This window comes from Triticum aestivum, chromosome 3A, assembly GCF_018294505.1.
Source record: "Triticum aestivum cultivar Chinese Spring chromosome 3A, IWGSC CS RefSeq v2.1, whole genome shotgun sequence".
NCBI classification, from domain to species: domain Eukaryota; kingdom Viridiplantae; phylum Streptophyta; class Magnoliopsida; order Poales; family Poaceae; genus Triticum; species Triticum aestivum.
The window spans coordinates 660,285-667,217 of record NC_057800.1 but is presented as its reverse complement, the minus strand read 5'-3'; the positions used below and the strand labels follow the sequence as shown (position 1 = coordinate 667,217).

The following is a 6,933-nucleotide window of genomic DNA, read 5'->3' as shown; positions in this document are numbered from 1 at the left end:
ACAGAGCGCTCACATTCCCCTAAGGGAGTTCCAATGTGGGCCGTCCCACAGAGGTTTTTTCTCACCGGTTTTGGGAGCCATTTAGAAAGTTCCCTCGGTTTTCTGGTCTGGTTTCTCTGTCTATTTTTCTTTTGTTTTTGGCCGGTGTTCTATTCATTTTTTCTTCTTTATTTCTCTTTTTTAGTTCATTTATTCTTTCTTATTCATTCTGCACTTTTCACTCTTTAGAACATATGACTTTCAAAAAATTATGAATATTTTAAAACTTCGAAAGCTAATTTTAAAATAATTAAAAATTTAAACCCGCAAATAAGTTTTTCAGAACCATGAACATTTTCTCAAATTCGTGTTTTTAGAAATTTCCGTTTCTTTCTGAATTCATGAACATTTTTAAAAATCTATGAATATTATTTAAAAGTTACATTTTTTGTACTTCATGATTAATTTTCCAAATTCAGGATTGTTTTTCCCAAGTTGGGATTTATTTAGAGTTCGCCCTTTTTAAAAATATTGCGAACATTTCAAATCCCTGAACATTTTCCGGATTTGGCATTATTTTTTGAATTCAACAATATTTGTTAAATTTATGAATATTTTTTTAAAACATTCTATTATTTCACCAATATTTTTGAAAGCTAATTAAAAAAGAAGACCATATATTCAGAGATCGGAAAAGCAGCAGCAGCCACAAAAGAACGAGAAAAAGAACAATTAGTCTGTGAAGGTGGGGTGAATGAAGTACTGTGGGTCAAGCGAGTATGGGGGTGAGTACTGAGTACGGTTGGGCGTTCGGTTTATTCGGTTTTCTGTAAATTCGGTTTCAAGAAAATGAACACAGAAATAATTATATAAAATTTAGACACCGAACCATATTAATCGAAATATATCGGTTCGGTCTGTTCGGTTAACCAAAAAACCAAATTACATGCACCCATAAGTCTAAGTGTCATGACTAATGTTTAGTGTGGGAATTGTACAGAATGCACAAAACAACTAGATCCATAAGGCGCACATACATACACTTGCTTTTTTTACTAGCTATTTCTTTCCGGGGATTCACTAGCTCTTTGACTGTCGTTGCATCCAAAACAATGGTAACATGTTCCAAATGGATTAAACTAATCACTAGCATGGTGTTACGTATGCTTGTGAGATTAGAACTAAGCATTAGCATCATGTTACGTATATTGAGGGATTAGTGCTTCCTTTTTAGAATTTATCAACACATTAGAATTTTTTAGAACTTGATTGAAGAAGCCAGTGAAGTATTTTTGACCGGCCGGCCGGACGTCTTGGCAACCATATATTAGTTGTTTTTAGGGGAACCATATATTTGTTTTTGTTAGGAAAGTATATATTAGTTTGTTTGAGACAAAGAAAATATATATTAGTTATATACAATTGTGAAGCAGCTATTGCGTTGGGCCGTTAGAAAATTAACTCGGCCACTGGCTGTTGCGCTTGCATTCACGGGAACCAGCAAACTATATTACACCTAAAAAAACTAGGATACACACAGATCGGTTTCTACCGTGAATTCGGTTTGTAAGCAATGGAAACCGAACGTGGCACCGAACACAGTATGGCTACCATGTTTCAAACTAAACTGTACAACCAAACACTGAAAAAAATCGACAAACCGGTTAAACCAGTTCGGTTCGGTTCAGTATTTCGGTTTTCAGTTTTGATGTGCCCACCCCTAGGGGTGAGTGTGCGCTTTACCAGCAAGGTAGCGCTTAAGGCGTAGTAGAGGAGGTCCCAGTATCTGGGCACAAGATGAGAAACCCCCCTGAGCACAACACGACCCGAGGCCCAATAAAATAATTTACTACACAAAAAATGATTTATTAAAATCATAATAAAAATAGCATAATCGCATCTATTTCATGTAATATCGGACGTTTCTTAAAAAAAGAGGCAGTCTAAATTTTCTTGTTTTTCCTATGTGACATCTAAAAGGAAAAGCTAGAGATGCCTATTGCATATGCCCTCAGATGTTAATGCCATCACACATGTTTTGACACACATTTTCTTACCTACAAGTCAGTTTGTGCTATGTGACCTCTTCGAGTATCTACTTTTATGTTCAGAGAAGCTACTCATCCCCCTCTTCGAGTGTCTACTTTTATGTTCTTCGAGTATCTGCCAATAAGTTCTCGGCCCTCTTGCTACCACTTCATTTCTATCCTCCTCACATGCTCTAAGGTTACTCGCGCAGCGTGTAGGTGCGCTGGAAATAATGATTAGTAATTGTTCAGAGGCTTTTTTCTTCTCACAATCAAGACCATGCGTACGGCATCTTCCTCAATATATACCACCTTTGCTTCTCTAATTTCTCTACTCAAAACCCTGTGAAGCTAAAACACGACATAGCCTTATGCCTTGTAGAAACCTTAGCTCATGGTGCACTTTCACATGCAGAGGAAAAATGGATTAGACAGATGTTCGTCATCAGTAATGTAGGCTTGAGAGGCATCGAGAATTCTTGTCGGGGAGATATATCGGGACAATAATCGATGCTTTGTTCCCTGTCCTGCCCCTGCACCTCCAGCTAAACAACTGCACTTGGACGGTTAGATTGTCTGGGAAAAGCTATGTACACTTATACACGAAGTGTTGCATGTGGTGTTATCAGTAGTTTTCCTTCCTGCCACCCTAGCTATCTGACAAACAAGTCAAGGGCCACATAGACAAATCCGGGGCCACATACGCTAAAAAAGGGGACGTGGCTTTAGATTACTGCTCGACATCTCGTATTAGTGAACCCGTGTAGCCATGCAATGAAGGCATGCTGTAAATTTGGCAATGACCAGGCTTACGGTGTTCAGGATGATAGCAAAAGAACATCTAGCCACCTAAGTGAAATTTGGCAATTAGAGACCAGCAATAAAGTTATTCTTCTATATAATCTAGAATATGCTTCAAAAAATGTATGGAAGATAATATTACAAAGTTTGACTTCTTGAAAAAGATACACTTTTTATTTTGGAACGCGTGAAGCAGTGGCGGAGGTAGGAACTCTAGAAATTTGATTGAGGGGCTCGCTAAAGACAAAAGGATAAAAAAATCACCGTTCATTGTAATTATACGACCATATTCAATAATCCAGTTCTACCCCTGGCATCGCCTCCCCTAGGCGACACCAAGGATCCGAAACCCTAGCGTCGCTAGCCCACCCCTCGCGTCTTCTCCTGCCACTACTGCCGCCGGCGAGGGCCGCAGTTGCGGTGGGGTATCCGCTGAAGTGGCATGGGCGCCTCTTGTCAGGGGCTGCAGTTAGGGCGGCACCCCTATTCTGCATGGCGGTGGCCGGTGCTCCATGGATGGCGGGTGGCTGCCCTGGGTGGTTGGTCATCCATAGCCGCGGGGGGTAGGGGGTGGGAAGCTCTGCCTGGACATGGGTGGCAGCAATGGCTGCAGATTTGGTCTCTCTGCCGGCATGCCGACAGCAGCATAAGTCATGATGGAGAGGCTCTACGTGGATCCAGCCAGTTGCGAGATCAGGGCGACGCGGCTTCCGGTGAAAATCGTGCCGATTGCAGTCTTGGCGGATGATAGAGGCGTCTCTGGCATCATTTTCTTCTCGAGGCATCGTCATTCTAGGTTGCGTCACCACGCTCGGGATGTTCTGGGGGAAATCCTAGACCTGGGTCTCCCAGATCGGAAGATGAGGGTGCCCTCGGTGCCGTTCTCCCTCCTGGGGGCATCGTTTTTAAGTAGGTGCTGGCTTGAGGGGACAAGAGGAGGAGAGGTGCTACATCTACCGCAGGGCCAACGGCTGGTCTCGGTGACATGGCGCAGCAGAGTTTTGGCGACGTGCGTATGTGGATGGATGCACACAACATGATGGCGCTGTGTGGCGTCGCGGTGGCGTCGACGACTGTATGGCCTGGCGAGGTGAATGTGTTGATCACTCCTGAAGGTGGGACGGCGGAAGATGGCGGTGGCTGATTCTTGAGCCTGCGCATGCGTGGCGCACAGAGGGTCTAGCTACACAGGTTGATGCTCTCGGCTTGTCGATGGGTGGCTTGGTGAGGCCACTGGAATAGATGGTGGGTGTTGATGCGTGATCAGGGCACAACATCAATCTTGTAGGTGTAACGATGGTAGTTTCTAGGAAGGTTGCTTTGGGTTGAGCAATGTATTTGTTTTGTTGGGTTCTATTGAATAATATAATAATACAGTTGTGTGCATCGCTCGATGCAGTGGCGGGGGCAATCCTCCTTTTAAAAAAATTGCAATTATAAAAGAAAAAGCAAGATCATTGGGCAGGCCAGGGCCCTTCCTGGCCACCCCTGGCTCCACCACTGGGATGAAGTATCAAGTAGCTTGTGAGGTGAAAGTCATGCATGATAGGCCCAAAACCCCTAAATTAATGGCTACTTGCTATCATGTACGTTCTCGGCTGACATGAACTTAAAATTGACACACTGTATTCTCATATCGTCACTAGCTCTACATATTACATGAAAATTGGCAGGTGCAACGTAGAGAGAGAGAGAGAGAGAGAGAGAGAGAGAGAGTAATGAGAGATAAAGATACATAAACCACTCACTCCTATGCCTCCATATAAGTTTTCTTATACAACCCATCAAGATACATTTCATTTGTGGTCGATATTTATCACAACTTCTCTCTGCCATCTTCAGCTATCTCAATACCATCTTCATAGGACCAGAGCAGAGCTCAGCATACCAGGTGTATTGTATACTCATAGGCATGTGATTGCATTAGAATCCACCAAATTTATTAAGTCAATGGCACAAGTTAATCATGACAGGATGTTGCAAATCATGGATAATAATGTAGGATTGGTATACATGAAGAATTACGTGATGTGCTAATCCTAGTTAATATGAAAATTATTGGGGCAAAGGATTGGAAATTAGCCCAAGAGCTTGTTTGTCTAGTCATGCTCCGCAAAAGTAACCGAGGATGGTAGCTCAACTTGGACTTCAAGCGTGAGTTGGTCTCTTCGTGGTCATAACCTGAGCTGGCGAAAGACAAGGCTGTTTCTTTCTGCTGAGTTTCATGATTATCAGGAAATATAATATAGATTAGGATTTATTTTTGTTGTTGTTGTCTCCAAGTTGATGATGTACTCATATATATATATATATATATATATATATAATGCCCACAAGGCTCATGCAATACAAAAATCTATAACATCAATCTTCCTCTCTATCCCTTTTACATGGTATCAAAACCAAGAGGCCTTGAGTTCAAGACAAGGCTGGAGCAATTTTAAAAATAAAAATTGCACCCATTTTTGGTCCATATTTAGGCCTGAGGAAGCCACACGTGAGGGGGAGTTGTCACGTATAAATGCACAACCCACCTTTCCCTATCAGCTTGACCTTTTGGGTGAACTGATTGGTGTGTACAGTTCTATATGGTATCAACCTAACGCCGATCAAAACCCTAGCTGCCGCTTCCGCACGGCGCTGCCATGAGGGCGGTCGATCTCCATGATTGCCACCTCGGGCCACGCCGCCCGTACCTAAGGTTCGTCCGCCGATCAAATTATCGGCTGGCAAAAGAGTTTCTTTTCCCGATCCTTTGATTTGTATTTTCTCTCTCTTGCCAGTCGCATTGATCGGCGCTTCTTTTTAGTTTTTAGATCAAAGACCGGTTTGTGTAGCCCGTCGCCGCCGTCGACCCCGCGCGCCTCTAACCCGACATAGACGCGACCACCTGGCCTATTCTCCGATCAGGTGGCCTCGCGCGATGCGGCTGCCGTCATAGCCGTCATCCGCGCGTATGCCCTCCCGTCATTCTACGTCGCCCGTCGCCGCCCTGTCACCGAGTACAGGGAACCCCCCAACGATCGAGCAACGGGTTGCCGCTGCATCGCCCCGTCGTGCTGCATCGCCGCCGCCCCATGGTTCTCCCTGCGGCTACACCGAACCACGTCGCCGCTGAGTCGCCCTTCTGGGCCGTAGCGCCGCGGCCCGCGGTCCACCACCGCCCCGAGGCCATCCCGCAATTACACCAACCCGTGCGCTGCCGCTGCGTCGCCCCTTCGGGTCATATGTCGCGGCACGCGGTCCACGCTGACGTTTCAGGCCGTCCCCGCAGCTGCACTGACCCTCGCGCTGCCTCTATGTCGCCCCTTCGGGTTGTAGTGAGCGTGGAACGCGGTCCTTGCCACGTTGAGCTACGCGTCCCGCTACCCAAGGCCATGGTTGTTTTCTGCGACAACATCTCCTCCGTGTACATGGCAGCCAACCCCGTTCATCACTGGCGCACGGAACACATTGAACACGACATCCACTTCGTCCGTGAAAAGGTGGCACTGGGCGAGTTCCGTGTTCTCCACGTCCCAACCAAGCAGCAGTTCGCTGACGTCCTGATGAAGGGACTCCCCACGCCGGTGTTTCAAGACTTCATGTCCAGCTTGTGCATCCGTCCACCGGATGCTGCAGCTGCGGCGGGGTGTTGACAGTCACTTAGTGCTCTACGTGCATGCCCACGTCCCGGCCCACGTTCTCCCTCTCTGCGCACGTCGCACCTCTCCTCTCTCTGTCTAACTGTGCCATTGCGCACGGTTGTAACCTGTACATATATACAGAGGAATAGCAAGTTGGCACTTGTGGTGCCTTACTCTCGCATCTCTCTTACTCTCAACTGCCAGTAAACGGCTCCTTGTCCTATGGCTTGACCTTGATCACTCCCCATATTTCGTCCTCCGAGAACTGCTCTTCGAGGCGGTCATTGCTCTTATCTTGCACATCCACAATCAAGATGAAATCTCCGACGAGCAGCCATGGCACTCATAGTGATTTCACGCTGTATGTTTAGGTTATATGCATGGTCTGGTGTTATAGTGTATTACATTAGATGCTTCTGTGCTAAACATCCAAGGTGAAATCACTCTCTGTCTAGTTTGTACAACGCTACTGGTAAGATTCTGTGTATAGACTTTTCCCT

The 6,933-nt window shown here is 45.5% G+C and overlaps 1 pseudogene; it reads left to right on the top strand.

The window, feature by feature from the left end:
• The first annotated feature begins 3,463 nt into the window (after positions 1–3,463).
• Positions 3,464–6,933, top strand: part of LOC123057395 (phenylcoumaran benzylic ether reductase POP1-like) — an 8,662-nt pseudogene continuing 5,192 nt past the window's right edge.